Here is a 14,858-nt window from a genome sequence, read left to right on the forward strand (position 1 = left end):
AGTAAAATTTCTACATTTTCTAATGATGGCTGAACTCAAAGGTATTTCCCTCAACGTGAGAGGCATAAAATCTAACACGAGAAGAACTGCTCTTTTTAATTTTTTTACATGTTTTACTGCATCTGTATTTTTTCTGCAAGAATGTAATATCCCACATGAAATGTCATATCAAAAATATAAAGATGAGTGGAAGTGTGGGCCATCTGTCTGGTCCGGATCGAATGCTGCAGGATCAGCGGGTGTAGCCATACTTTTTAAAGGGAACGTTTTAATTGATTTTATTCAGGAAATTTTACCAGGTCATATTTTATTAGTGAAAGCTTTTATTGATGGTATTAGATGGCAGTTTTTAAATTTTTATGGATCCCCAGAGAAAAATGAAAGAGCCGAAATGCTTGATCTTTTACCATTATTTATTAATAACTCTGAACCTTTCATCTTAGCAGGGGATTTTAATTGTGTTTTAAAAGGTGAAAACCGGCGCTCCAGCTCTGTAAGCAGGAACTACGATAAAACCTCAGGTATGCTACATGATATAGTCAAAGATGCTAAATTGATAGACATATATAAAGAGTGTCATGGTGACAGCCCAGAGGATGCCGGTTTCACTTGGAGCAATGCTAATTGTAGCTCTAGGATTGATTTTATTTTTGGTTCAGATAAAACAATACCTGCCAAATGTGAAGTTTTAACTAATATATTTTCAGACCATAAACTTTTATCCTTTACCATAAAAGTAAATGACAACAAAAAATGTGGTAAGAAAAGCTGGAAAATGAACGTATCCCTTTTAACCGACCCGCAGATTTTATCAGATTTTATTGAGTTTTATAGGAAATGTAGAAAAGGGAAAAAAACAAATGAGACTATGAGTGTATGGTGGGATAGAATGAAAGTAAAAATAAAAGACTTTTTTATTAAAAAGAGTATATGTAGAGCCAAAGAAAAATATGAAGAATATAGAATTTTAAATACCCGCCTACAAACATTATTTAAGCTCAGAGACAATGGGATAGATGTACAAGTTGATATTTCAAACTTAAAAGAAGAGATTTCAAAATGGCTAGAACAAAAAGGAAAAGAGATAATTTTTCGTTCTAGAGTACAACATATAGAAGAAAATGAAAAGTGTTCCAGATATTTTTTTAGGAAAAATAAAAAAGAAAAAGTGATAATTGACCATATAGATGGTGAGAATAATATAAAAAATATGCTGGGTAAAGTTGAGGTTTTTTTTTCTAATCTTTTTAATGGAAAAAATATAGATAATAAATTAATGGATGATTCGCTGCAAGGACTAACAGCTGTTTTAGATCCCGCATCCCAAGAGTTTTTATCCCAAGTTTTAACGGAACAAGAAGTGTTAAAAACTATTAAAAGTTTTAAAACTGGAAAGGTCCCTGGTCCTGATGGCATCCCAATAGAATTTTATGTATGTTTTTATGATATTTTAAAAGATGATTTGTTTTATTTGTTTACTGAGGTTTTTAATAATAAGGTTTTATTAAATTCCTGGAAGAAAGGTGAAGTCTCCCTCCTATACAAAAAAGGCGATAAATCAAAATTAGAAAACTGGAGACCAATAACACTTTTAAATTGTGACTATAAAATAATGGCTAAAATTTGTGCAAATCGTCTAAAAGAAGTCATCAGCAAAGTTATTCATTCTAATCAAGTGTGTGGGGTGCCGGGGCGCAGTATATGGGACAATCTGAATTTAGTGAAAGACTGTATTGAGGATGTGAAAGACAGAAAGGGGAAAATGGCGATTTTATCTATTGATTTTGAAAAAGCATTTGACCGTGTCTCACACTTTTATCTTTTTAAAGTTTTAGAGAAAATGGGCATACCAGAAGGGTTTTTACTATCGCTTAAAGCATTTTACAAGGATTGTACAAGTAAGATTTTAGTGAATGGTTTTAAGACACAAGAGGTATTTTTACGGTCAGGGGTGAAACAGGGATGCCCTCTGTCCCCCCTACTGTTTATCTGTGCACTGGAACCAATGTTATGTGCAATACGCCAAAATAAACAGATATGCGGTGTCCCTCTGCCTGGAAGCGGTGGTTTGGAGGCCAAGGTTGAAGGCTACATGGATGACGTGGCGGTCTTGTGTACAGATGCACCATCACTTACGGCCACTCTCCATCAAGTGCAATCCTTTTGTCTAGCTTCTGGTTTTAAAATCAATTTTAATAAGTGTAACATTTTAAGTGTTGGGGGGATGATTTTACGTGATGTACCAATTAATGTCTCCGAATCCATTTCCATTTTAGGTATATCATTCACTGAAAATAATGATGGTTATAATAGTTGGGAAACAGTTACACAGAAAGTAAATACGAAAATATGTATGTGGAACATGAGGAGACTTACAATGGAGGGTAAAGTATTGGTTTTAAAGATGGTGATTTTACCTCTTTTATTGTATCTTAGCATGGTTTTCCCCCCGCCTGTTAATGTTTTAAAAAAGATAACCAAAACCTGTTTTACCTTCTTTTGGAACTCAAAAATGGAAAAGCTGAAAAGAGAAATCGTGATGAAATCAAAAGTAAAAGGTGGTAAAGATTTTCCAGATTTTAATAGGTTTCTTTTAATCCATCTGTTCGTTTACTGTTTTAATGCCCTTTTTAAGAATCACTATTGGTCCTTTTTTATGCGTTTTAATACAGGATTTTTTATGAGAAAGTTTGGATGGTATGAAGTTAATATATCTGTGCCCCATGCTTTTAATTTGTCGACGCATTATGAGATTTTAAGGAAAATAGTGTCCGATTTTAATTTAGGGACTAAGAAAATAGAGGAATTAAGAAATAGTAAGAAACTAATTAAAGAAATACGTAAAAGTGAGGAAATATGTAATGTTGACAGATATGATGATGACAAATCTATGTCTATCTGGAAAATGATTAACGTTTTTTATCTTTTTAATGAACAGAGAGATCTGGCTTGGAGTTGCATGCACCGCTGTCTTCCTTGCCGGGCATTCCAATACAGAAGAGGATTTGTGCGGTCTGCCATCTGCCCAAGAGCCGGATGCCAAGACGAGGAAACGGTGGAACATCTATTATGGACATGTAATTTTGCAAAGGATTTCTGGAGAAGACTGCTCCCCCTACTGGAAAGGGTGGCAGACCTCAAGGACTTTACATATAAAACTGTGCTATACGGACTTATGGAATGCCCCACAATGGACCAGTACACAATGGCTTGGAAGACAGTGAACTGCGCCAAGTCATCTCTCTGGAAAGCGCGCAACATTGCTATTTTTAAACAAGATGTTTTATCAGTGAATGATGTTTTAAGTTTATGTTTATGTGAAATGTATACTTATTATTTAATTGACAAAAAGAAGAATGTACATATTTCCAAAAAATGGCTTGTTGACCAATGGAACCTAATTATTTAAAATCTTTGTATTTTTTTGTTTTGTAAATTTCATTTGTCTTTTAACGTTTGGTATTTGTGTAATTATGCTTGTAATTTGTTAAAGTTTTAATAAACGGTTTTATCCCTCTGCAGGGGATAGCCAAATTAAAAAAAAAAAAAAAAAAAAAAAAAAAAAATCTGTTCTTATCAGTTTAATATCTGATACGTCCCCTATCTGGGGACCATATATTAAATGGATTTTTAGAACAGGGAGATGGAAAAAGAGCTTGCTCTGTCCACTCCACGCATTGACCTGGTATTGCAGTATCTCCAGGACCGGTGCACCCCTTCTTTAATGCAGTTTCTAAAATCAGAAAGAATTGAATTCAATGTTTTTTGTTCATTTTGCTTGTTTGTCGGATTTTGGGATGGACTCTTTGGCTTTGCTTTTCTTCTCCTCATTGGATTTTTCATGTTCAAAGTTGCAGAAGCCAGATTACAAGCTCATTTTGGTTCAACTTCAGCAACTGTGCATTGCATTGCCATGTAATGTGATGCAATGCTATCTTTCTAGCTCTCCCTTTTTACTTCCTTTTGGATAAACAGACATATTAGGCAAGCATTTTGGAGCTTTCACCTAAATAACTACAGGTGGTGAGATAAGCTGCACAATATAATTGACCTTTCAGTATATTGTTGCACACACACCATCTATTTAGCAAATGCCCTTGTTATCAACAGCAGCCTTTTAAACTCACCTGAGCTAACAGGTATGTGCGCTGGTTACTCTGCTGCGCTTAAAATTTCTTTTTTGGTTTGCTACAATGCCTTTTCTGAAACGTTGTCTCCTTCTGCTGGAACACTGACTTCTTTCATTTAATGCCTGCAGACTATAAAAGAGAACCCAACCCAAAAAGTTTGGTTGATTAGTCTGTGGCATTCTGTTAAACTGTTGCTTATGGCGGTCTCTGTGAGCTTCTCAGCGACATTCAGCCAGCCAGGTATCCTGCCTGCAGTAGATGGAATGTGGCAATGGAACGCTGGCTGCGCGTGTCATAATAGGCTCTGAGCCTTTATATACCTGTGCACAGCAGCAGCCACCTTCAGTCTGCTGCTGGACAGCCAGCAGCAGCAGCAGCAGGAGAGGTATGTAATCAGGAGCCCTCCTGCTAAGGGTAGACAGCTGCTCGTTCCACCCCACCCCCCGCCTTAATTGGTTCTCCTCCCTTCCAACGGTGTTGAGGCGGGTGGGAACAGCAGGGGGTGAAGGTGCTGTGTTTAAAGAGGTGGAGTTATGCAGATCTAAAACGCGTGGATTGCAGCAGCAGCAAGCCGAAAAGTGCAGGCATGTAAGGGATCTAGAGGTTGACAACATGTCTTCTTAACGGGAGTCCAGGAGCTCATCTCCACAAATGGACTTTTCAGGATCCTTGGGTGGCTCCGTAGTTTGAAACCAATTCTGGTTATCGCTTCTCGGCCTTTTGGCTAAGATCAAGTGTAGTATCTGTTCTTTTAAGAACACAAGAGCTACGATCTACACTTGACGAGAGCGATCGAACTCGGAAGGAGAAGAGCTTCGGAGCCCAGCTGACATCAGAGAACGAAGGCGGATATCGGTGGGAGGAAGAAGCTCTAAAGAATCCAGAAGAAGACGAAGACTCGGAGAAGAATCGGGCTGTCCTGTGGAATCTTCGAGGAAGAAAATCATCGAGACAAAGACCTTTCGGGGAATTTGTCCAGAACACGACGGGAGAAGAATCTGCATAGCTCCACCCATTCCGGGAAGAGTTCCAGATCCAGCTCCAAGAAGTAACTGCAGGAGGAAAGCCATGGCAAGCGCTGCGAGGAAGGCCGAAAAGAAGAGCCTGGAGCTGGGGACAGCCAGGAGGGCCCAGCCAGGAGCCGATTCTGACCCCAAGGACTCTGCCTCCACGACTGGCCAGCAGAAGGGACCCCAGAAGCCCCGCCACGAAGCTCCAGCCCTGGAGCCATGGATGCGGCAGACGGTGGCCCTGAAGCTGAAGGAAGTGGATGGGAGGGTGCCGGACATGTCCTCGGACGTGTTCTGCCAGAAGATGCTGCTGGATCGAGGCTTCTCCAGGTCGGACACCCTCAGCATCCAGACCTTCTTGACGGGGATCTTCTTCGTCACCTTCGCCACTGTGAACACCTGCAGGAGGTTCTGGGAAATGGTAAGCGCAAAAGGACCGGATAATTCTTTCTCTGCCTTTACAGGTAGCTGCCCTATCCAGAGGGATGAAAGGAGGATCACGGTCTCCATGCGCAACCCGCACACCCCAGGCCAAGACATCTGTACCTTCCTGAGACGCTTCTGTTTGGTTGTGAAGGAACCCTCTCACATCCTGAATGGACTCGGCTTCTGGACAGGTAAGTGGTCGGTGACCGTTAGACTTCACAGGGACCTGGCGTACTCAGACGGACTTCGGCACCTGCCCCCGACATTCTCCCTGGGCAACTCCTACGGCCTCATCTATTACCCGGACATGCCGCGGAACTGCAGGAGATGCGGCAAGAACGGCCACGAGATGAAGGACTGCAAGGAGGATGCCTGCAGGATTTGTCGAGTGACGGGACACAGCTCGAAGGACTGCCCGAAGAAGACGTCCTGCAACCTGTGTGGGCTGGCGGCTCATCTGTACAAGGATTGCCCCAGGCGTGAGAGATCCTGGGCATCGGTGGTTGCGACGACCCCAGCTACGGAGGACAAGGCCCCGACGACCAGGCCTGTGAAGGTCAAGGACGCGACGACCAAGGCCCCAGCGGCCAAGGCCGAGACGACCAAGGCCAAAGCGGTCAAGGAGTCGGTGGCCAAAGCCCCAGCGACGGTCCCAGCAGCTCCGAAGCAGAAGAAAAAGTCAAAGGAGGGTAAGAGTTCTGTCACCCCTCTCTCGATCCCTCCCCCTGCCACCCCCGTCCAATCCCCCCCCACCCCGGCCACCCCTGCTGAGGATTCCACTTCCTCTTCCTCCTTCCCCTACTCCTCAGCAGGTGTCCTTTCCCCTGCCCCGGCAGCCACTCTCCCTCCCCAGACCATGGTAGCGGTGGAATTAACCTTTCCTCCACCCGCCGCTATCTATTCCGAGGAGGATTTTCCCCTTCTTGTCTCCCCAGTTCCAACCCGGGGAAAGAGGAAGGTGGAGGACAGCCCTGCTACTGAATCCTCCAAAAAGAAGATTCTGGATTTCGTAGGCGAAAAGGAGGATACCCTCCCTGAGCCAGAAGAGATGGAGCACATGGTTGAGACCCTGGTGGCCGAGCCAGAAGAGGAGGAACTGGTGGTCGCCGAGATTGAGGCCGCGCTGCTTGACCAGATGGAGGAAGAGGGCCTGCTGGTGATCCCGTCACCAGCAGTCAACACCGACGAGGGACCACCCGACCGGAGTGGTAACTAAGGTGTATTGCCTGCGCTAACTTTTTCTTTTTTCCCTACATGATGGCTAATATTAACTTATTTTCCATTAATGTCAGGAGCATCAAGGACAAGTTCAGACGTCAGACTATTTATGCCTTCCTTACTTCCCAGTTGTGTGATGTTTATATGTTGCAGGAATGTTCCCTTCCCTCCTCTAGGTCCTTCAAACATCTGGCCAGGGAGTGGTCCCACGGTCCATCCTACTGGTCCGGTGGGGGTGACTGCAAGTCTGCGGGGGTCGCAATTCTGATCAGGGGGGGCGCATTCACGCTTGAGTCCGTCCAGGAGCTCATCTGCGGCAGGGCTCTTGTTGTAGATGGCAACTGGGCGGGAGAACCTGTCAGGTTCATCAACGTGTATGCGTCCCCACTGAAGAATGAGCGTTTGGAGCTTTTCCAGACCCTGCGGCTTCAGCTTGCCACCACCAGGACCTTAGTGATGGCCGGGGATTTCAACTGCCCCATCGAGGAGGACGGTCGTAGTTCTGGCACATCTGCCAAGTTGGACATCACGTCCAAGCTGCTCATCGAGATGGTAACCGAGGCCTCTCTTCAGGACGTGGTGGGCTCCATGGGGAGAGGCTCCACGAACTATTCGTGGAGCCGACCCGATGGCTCACTCCGCTCCAGGATTGACTTTGTGTTCACCTCTCGGGCAGTCAGGCAGAGTAGGCACTCGATGGTCTCCTGCTTCTTCTCCGACCACAGAGCCATTCACTTACAAGGTGTCCTCGGCGACGGTTTTCCGTCCGGCCCCGGCTCCTGGAAGCTGAATTGTGCTCTGCTGGCTCAGGATGAAGTCGTGGAGGAGCTGAGAGCAGCCTACGCAATGTGGCAGTCCTACAAGGGTAGCTTCCAAACAGTCTCTGATTGGTGGGAATATGTTAAACTTGAGTTTCGCTGTTTCTTTCAGGCCAAGGGTCGACAACAGGAGTGTGAGAAGAGGAGGGACTTCAGAGGGCTGCAGCGCGAGCTGCGGTCGCTGCAGGACCTTCTTCACTGCGGCTGGGACGTGAGGGAGGAGCTGGAGGAGACCAAGAAGAGCCTGAAAAGGCACTTTGAGGAGGAGTCCAAGCGAATCATCTTCCGTTCCAAAGTGGAGAATCTGGAGAAGGGTGAGAAATGTAACTCATTCTTTTTCAGGAAACTTCATGCCGGTCACACGCCCCTGAACGAGCTGCGAGACGAGAGCGGAAACATGCGACGTGGGAAGGAGGACGTGATGAGGGTCGTCAGCGACTTCTACAGCGAACTCTACTCCCACAAGACTACCGACCCCGACGCTGCTGATAAGTTCCTGTCAGGTATCACTAACCATCTTGATCCTGCAGGCACGGCAGCCTTGGACAAACCTCTGATGGTGGGCGAATTGCTCTCTGCCGCTAAATCCTTTAGGACCGGCAGGACCCCGGGCAGTGATGGTCTTCCAGCGGAGCTCTATGTAGCGCTGGGAGACCTCATCTGTCCGGACCTGTTGGACCTGTACGAGGAGATGGTGGTGGAGGGTAGAATGCCTCCATCTTTGAGGGAAGGAATGGTCACGATCCTGTACAAGCGGAAGGGAGAGAGGTGCGACCTGAGGAATTGGCGTCCCATCACTCTGCTCAACGTGGACTACAAGATCCTGGCCAAGACGATGGCGACACGACTTAAGACGGTCATCGGACGGATCATCCACCCGGACCAGACCTGCGGCATCCCTGGACGTCGCATCGCAGACAGCCTCGCTCTCGTGCGGGACACGGTCGAGTACATCAAGGTCCGCCGCGCACACGCGGCCCTGGTCTCCTTGGATCAGGAGAAGGCCTTCGACCGGGTTTCCCACGAGTTCATGGGCCGAGCTCTGCACCGGTTAGGTTTGGGTAACATGTTTTGTTCGTATGTCCGTCTGATGTATTTTGATATCCACAGCTCGGTGTTGGTGAACGGCTGGAAGACTGACCCCTTCCCTGTCCTCTCTGGGGTCAGACAAGGCTGCCCTCTATCACCTCTTCTTTTTGTTTGTGTTATAGAACTCTTCGCAGAGGCTATCCGGCAGAATGGAGAGATCAGAGGGATCACCGCACCGGGTCCGGGACGACATGAGGTCAAGTGCTCGCTCTACATGGACGACGTCACCGTCTTCTGCGCTGATCGTGGTTCAGTCGACGCCCTCGTCCAGACGTGTGAGAGGTTCGGCCGGGCTTCAGGGGCCAAAGTCAACTGCAGGAAGTCGGAAGCCATGCTCTTCGGGGATTGGCAGCCGGCCTCCTCCGCCCCCTTCCCCTTCAACATTCAACCGGATTTCCTCAAGGTGCTGGGAGTCTGGTTCGGGAAGGAAGGAGCGGCCCTCAAGTCCTGGCAAGAACGCTTGGCCAAGGTGAAGCAACGGATCGGACTCTGGAGCCTCAGACACCTCACTTGTGAGGGTAAGGCACTCGTCCTGCGTAATGAGGTCCTGCCCGTCTTGCAGTACACGGCGCAGGCCTGGCCCCCACACGTCACTGTGTGCAGGGCCATTACCAGGACAGTGTTTCACTTTGTCTGGGGATCCAAGATGGACAGAGTCAGGCGGGACGTCATGTACAAGGAGCCTCGCAAGGGTGGGAAGGGCGTTCCAGATATCCCCACCCTCCTGCGATCCTCTTTTGTGTGTGATTGTGTCCGCCGGACTTTGCAAGTCAAGAATGGCTCCGCGGGCAGGTCCATGTCTCGCTTCTTCCTGCTTCCTCTTTGGAGGCGACTCGGCTGGGACAAGTGGGACAGCTCCTTCCCCTACAACTGGACGACGCCATGGTTCTACGGAGACGTCGTTCGATTTGTGGGGGAGCATCAACTGGAGGGACTCAAGCCCGACTTGTGGAAGCCCAAAACTATCCACAAGCTAATCAGAGCCAAGGATGACGTGGAGAACATCACAGGACTTCACCAGGACACGCTGGAGACTGTGTGGACAAATGTGTCGTCTGACAGGCTGACCAACGGGCACAAGGACTTGTCGTGGATGGCGATTCAGGGCGGACTGCCCGTCCGGTCATTCATGCATGCCCGGAACCTGTGTAAGACCCGGTACTGCCCAAGGTGCCCCTTCGTGGAGGAAACATCTTTGCACACTTTTTGGGACTGCGGATTTGCACAGCGCCTATTGACTGCACTTGAGGACGACCTGAGGAACTCTGTCCCCAGGGCGAGCCTATCGCACCATTCTGTGCTTTACGGACTCTTCCCTGGGGTTCATACCGTCGGAGCCATCCAGGAGGCTTGGCGCCTTATGAACTGCTTCAAGGATGCCGTTTGGGTCGCCAGGAACCGGCTCATCTTGAGGAGGGAGAGGATGTCCATCCAGGACTGCCGCAGGCTGATCCACAGCCTGCTCAGAGACTATTCCATCATGGACGGTCCGGAGGACGAGGACGAGGACTAAACCCCTCCTCCCCCTCTCCCCTTATGTGTCTTGTCTTTCAATAAAGCTTCGGGCCTGTGATTTTCCCCTCCCCATCCCCTTTTTCCCAATCCCCATCCCTTATCACGGTTTGTCGTACTGTATTGATTGACATGCTTTTTCTTTCAGATTGAGTGTTTTGTGTAGCATAGGGGTGTGATGTGTCTAGTTTGTGCGTCGTATCCTCATGCTATGTAAATATGATGTAGAATTCTGTGTGTACTGGGCTGCGGCACTGTACACTGTCTGTTAACTTATTTTTTGTGCTAATAAAAGATATATTCAATCAAAAAATCTGTTCTTATCAGTTTAATATCTGATACGTCCCCTATCTGGGGACCATATATTAAATGGATTTTTAGAACAGGTAGATGGAAAAAGAGCTTGCTCTGTCCACTCCACGCATTGACCTGGTATTGCAGTATCTCCAGGACCGGTGCACCCCTTCTTTAATGCAGTTTCTAAAATCAGAAAGAATTGAATTCAATGTTTTTTGTTCATTTTGCTTGTTTGTCGGATTTTGGGATGGACTCTTTGGCTTTGCTTTTCTTCTCCTCATTGGATTTTTCATGTTCAAAGTTGCAGAAGCCAGATTACAAGCTCATTTTGGTTCAACTTCAGCAACTGTGCATTGCATTGCCATGTAATGTGATGCAATGCTATCTTTCTAGCTCTCCCTTTTTACTTCCTTTTGGATAAACAGACATATTAGGCAAGCATTTTGGAGCTTTCACCTAAATAACTACAGGTGGTGAGATAAGCTGCACAATATAATTGACCTTTCAGTATATTGTTGCACACACACCATCTATTTAGCAAATGCCCTTGTTATCAACAGCAGCCTTTTAAACTCACCTGAGCTAACAGGTATGTGCGCTGGTTACTCTGCTGCGCTTAAAATTTCTTTTTTGGTTTGCTACAATGCCTTTTCTGAAACGTTGTCTCCTTCTGCTGGAACACTGACTTCTTTCATTTAATGCCTGCAGACTATAAAAGAGAACCCAACCCAAAAAGTTTGGTTGATTAGTCTGTGGCATTCTGTTAAACTGTTGCTTATGGCGGTCTCTGTGAGCTTCTCAGCGACATTCAGCCAGCCAGGTATCCTGCCTGCAGTAGATGGAATGTGGCAATGGAACGCTGGCTGCGCGTGTCATAATAGGCTCTGAGCCTTTATATACCTGTGCACAGCAGCAGCCACCTTCAGTCTGCTGCTGGACAGCCAGCAGCAGCAGCAGCAGGAGAGGTATGTAATCAGGAGCCCTCCTGCTAAGGGTAGACAGCTGCTCGTTCCACCCCACCCCCCGCCTTAATTGGTTCTCCTCCCTTCCAACGGTGTTGAGGCGGGTGGGAACAGCAGGGGGTGAAGGTGCTGTGTTTAAAGAGGTGGAGTTATGCAGATCTAAAACGCGTGGATTGCAGCAGCAGCAAGCCGAAAAGTGCAGGCATGTAAGGGATCTAGAGGTTGACAACATGTCTTCTTAACGGGAGTCCAGGAGCTCATCTCCACAAATGGACTTTTCAGGATCCTTGGGTGGCTCCGTAGTTTGAAACCAATTCTGGTTATCGCTTCTCGGCCTTTTGGCTAAGATCAAGTGCAGTGATTTAGCGATTGCTGCCTTGGTTTTGGTTGGAGGTGTCTGGGGTACCTGGCTCGTCGGCCTTGGGGGATCGTCCTTACCTAATTGTGGGGACTTCACCCCCTTGCTGCTATAGGCGTGTCGGCTTAGTCCCCAGACAACGGGAAGTGATCATACTCGCTCCTTCTGTGTGTTGGAGTGGAGATTACGCTCATTCTGTTGGAGAATCATGGCAACAGAGGCGGAGTTGTGGCCGAAGTTGGAGGTTCCAGAACATGCACGTGTGGAGACCGCTTTCCGGATTTTTGTCCGGAGAGACTGTCAGAAGGTTAAGGACTTTCGGTTTATTATGAAGGAGATCATCTTGGGTGTCGCAAAGGTGAAAAAAGAAGACATCGTGGCAGTTATGGATTATCCCCAAAAGGGTGTCTATGACGTGTTTTTTGAGTCTAGGAAGATTTTGGAGAACTATATGGATTCTTTTGATGAATTGAGACATGAGAAGTTTGTTGGAATTCGGTTTCAACGTCACGTATTTAGTAGTGAAAAGATGGTGACAGTGAAGATGTTTTCACCACTGGTTCCAGAAGAGGACATTGTCACGTTTTTGAGTGGTTTTGCCAAGTCTGTAGTATCAAAAGGTAAAGTAATGAATGAATTCGGAGTATGGACGGGAAAGTGGAAATTTTTTGTGGAATTTAACATGAACAAGGATAGGAGTTTTTCCTACCCGCCTCAAAGGTTTAAGCTTGGTAAAGTAAGTGGGAATTTATTCTTTAATGGGATGGATTCCTTTTGTTCAATTTGTGAGGTATATGGTCATAAACGTGAAGACTGTACTGCAGAAAAGTGTTGGAAGTGTAAAGCGGAAGGACATGTTTCTAAATCATGTCCAGTAGAAAGGAATAAGTGTAACCTGTGTATGGAAATTGGGCATAGGTTTAAGGAATGCCCAAAGAGAAAGAGTAATAAGGAGAAGATGGAAAGTGCAAAGGCGGAAAAGAAAGAAAAAAAGAAGACGGTAGAGGTTCAGAGGCAAACAGAAGAGGAGGAAGCTGATAAAGAAATGGACAAAGTTAAAAAAGGAATTGCGGAAATGAAGGGAAGTGGTGTGTGTTTTGAAGCTTTTTTTCCAAAGGTAATCGCAAGTGTGAAGGCAAATAAAGAGAGGTTTTTTGAAACCTATAAGGTGGGAAGGACATGGATAGATTATGTGAATACAAACTTTGAATCTTTCTCGCAAGAGAAAGGACTGTTGGAGTATCTAACATATTATGCGTTGAAGGGAGGAATGCAGTAATGTGTTTTGTTTCCTTCCTCTATATATTATGTGTCTGAGAGGAAATACTGGTTGTTGTTTTGTTTTTTTTGTATATGCATTAAATAATGTTTTTTTGTTTTAAAATGACACGATGATGGATTTGGTCCATCACCGTTTTCAGAAGTATGGAATCGAGATGGTACTTGTAATCTGAGTGTTATGGAAAAAAAGAAAAAAAAAAAAAAAAAAAAAAAAAAATCTGTTCTTATCAGTTTAATATCTGATACGTCCCCTATCTGGGGACCATATATTAAATGGATTTTTAGAACAGGGAGATGGAAAAAGAGCTTGCTCTGTCCACTCCACGCATTGACCTGGTATTGCAGTATCTCCAGGACCGGTGCACCCCTTCTTTAATGCAGTTTCTAAAATCAGAAAGAATTGAATTCAATGTTTTTTGTTCATTTTGCTTGTTTGTCGGATTTTGGGATGGACTCTTTGGCTTTGCTTTTCTTCTCCTCATTGGATTTTTCATGTTCAAAGTTGCAGAAGCCAGATTACAAGCTCATTTTGGTTCAACTTCAGCAACTGTGCATTGCATTGCCATGTAATGTGATGCAATGCTATCTTTCTAGCTCTCCCTTTTTACTTCCTTTTGGATAAACAGACATATTAGGCAAGCATTTTGGAGCTTTCACCTAAATAACTACAGGTGGTGAGATAAGCTGCACAATATAATTGACCTTTCAGTATATTGTTGCACACACACCATCTATTTAGCAAATGCCCTTGTTATCAACAGCGGCCTTTTAAACTCACCTGAGCTAACAGGTATGTGCGCTGGTTACTCTGCTGCGCTTAAAATTTCTTTTTTGGTTTGCTACAATGCCTTTTCTGAAACGTTGTCTCCTTCTGCTGGAACACTGACTTCTTTCATTTAATGCCTGCAGACTATAAAAGAGAACCCAACCCAAAAAGTTTGGTTGATTAGTCTGTGGCATTCTGTTAAACTGTTGCTTATGGCGGTCTCTGTGAGCTTCTCAGCGACATTCAGCCAGCCAGGTATCCTGCCTGCAGTAGATGGAATGTGGCAATGGAACGCTGGCTGCGCGTGTCATAATAGGCTCTGAGCCTTTATATACCTGTGCACAGCAGCAGCCACCTTCAGTCTGCTGCTGGACAGCCAGCAGCAGCAGCAGCAGGAGAGGTATGTAATCAGGAGCCCTCCTGCTAAGGGTAGACAGCTGCTCGTTCCACCCCACCCACCGCCTTATTTGGTTCTCCTCCCTTCCAACGGTGTTGAGGCGGGTGGGAACAGCAGGGGGTGAAGGTGCTGTGTTTAAAGAGGTGGAGTTATGCAGATCTAAAACGCGTGGATTGCAGCAGCAGCAAGCCGAAAAGTGCAGGCATGTAAGGGATCTAGAGGTTGACAACATGTCTTCTTAACGGGAGTCCAGGAGCTCATCTCCACAAATGGACTTTTCAGGATCCTTGGGTGGCTCCGTAGTTTGAAACCAATTCTAGTTATCGCTTCTCGGCCTTTTGGCTAAGATCAAGTGTAGTATCTGTTCTTATCAGTTTAATATCTGATACGTCCCCTATCTGGGGACCATATATTAAATGGATTTTTAGAACAGGGAGATGGAAAAAGAGCTTGCTCTGTCCACTCCACGCATTGACCTGGTATTGCAGTATCTCCAGGACCGGTGCACCCCTTCTTTAATGCAGTTTCTAAAATCAGAAAGAATTGAATTCAATGTTTTTTGTTCATTTTGCTTGTTTGTCGGATTTTGGGATG

The 14,858-nt window shown here is 45.9% G+C and overlaps 2 non-coding genes and 3 pseudogenes across 2 annotated transcripts; all 5 read left to right on the forward strand.

Annotated features, from left to right (window-relative positions):
- Positions 1-3,510: 3,510 nt before the first annotated feature.
- Positions 3,511-3,719, forward strand: LOC141177886 (U2 spliceosomal RNA; annotated as a pseudogene).
- Positions 3,720-4,834: 1,115 nt separating this feature from the next.
- Positions 4,835-4,912, forward strand: LOC141178034 (U2 spliceosomal RNA; annotated as a pseudogene).
- Positions 4,913-10,476: 5,564 nt separating this feature from the next.
- On the forward strand, positions 10,477-10,669 carry LOC141177773 (U2 spliceosomal RNA). The gene has a single exon (XR_012254327.1). It is a non-coding gene; the product is annotated as a U2 spliceosomal RNA (small nuclear RNA).
- Positions 10,670-13,268: 2,599 nt separating this feature from the next.
- Positions 13,269-13,471, forward strand: LOC141177979 (U2 spliceosomal RNA; annotated as a pseudogene).
- A 1,115-nt stretch (positions 13,472-14,586) lies between these two features.
- On the forward strand, positions 14,587-14,777 carry LOC141178479 (U2 spliceosomal RNA). Its single transcript, XR_012254760.1, has one exon. It is a non-coding gene; the product is annotated as a U2 spliceosomal RNA (small nuclear RNA).
- The last annotated feature ends 81 nt before the right edge of the window (positions 14,778-14,858 follow it).

Source organism: Phyllobates terribilis, unplaced genomic scaffold (assembly GCF_046119375.1).
Source record: "Phyllobates terribilis strain yellow unplaced genomic scaffold, ASM4611937v1 Scaffold_27__1_contigs__length_16484149, whole genome shotgun sequence".
NCBI classification, from domain to species: Eukaryota; Metazoa; Chordata; class Amphibia; order Anura; family Dendrobatidae; genus Phyllobates; species Phyllobates terribilis.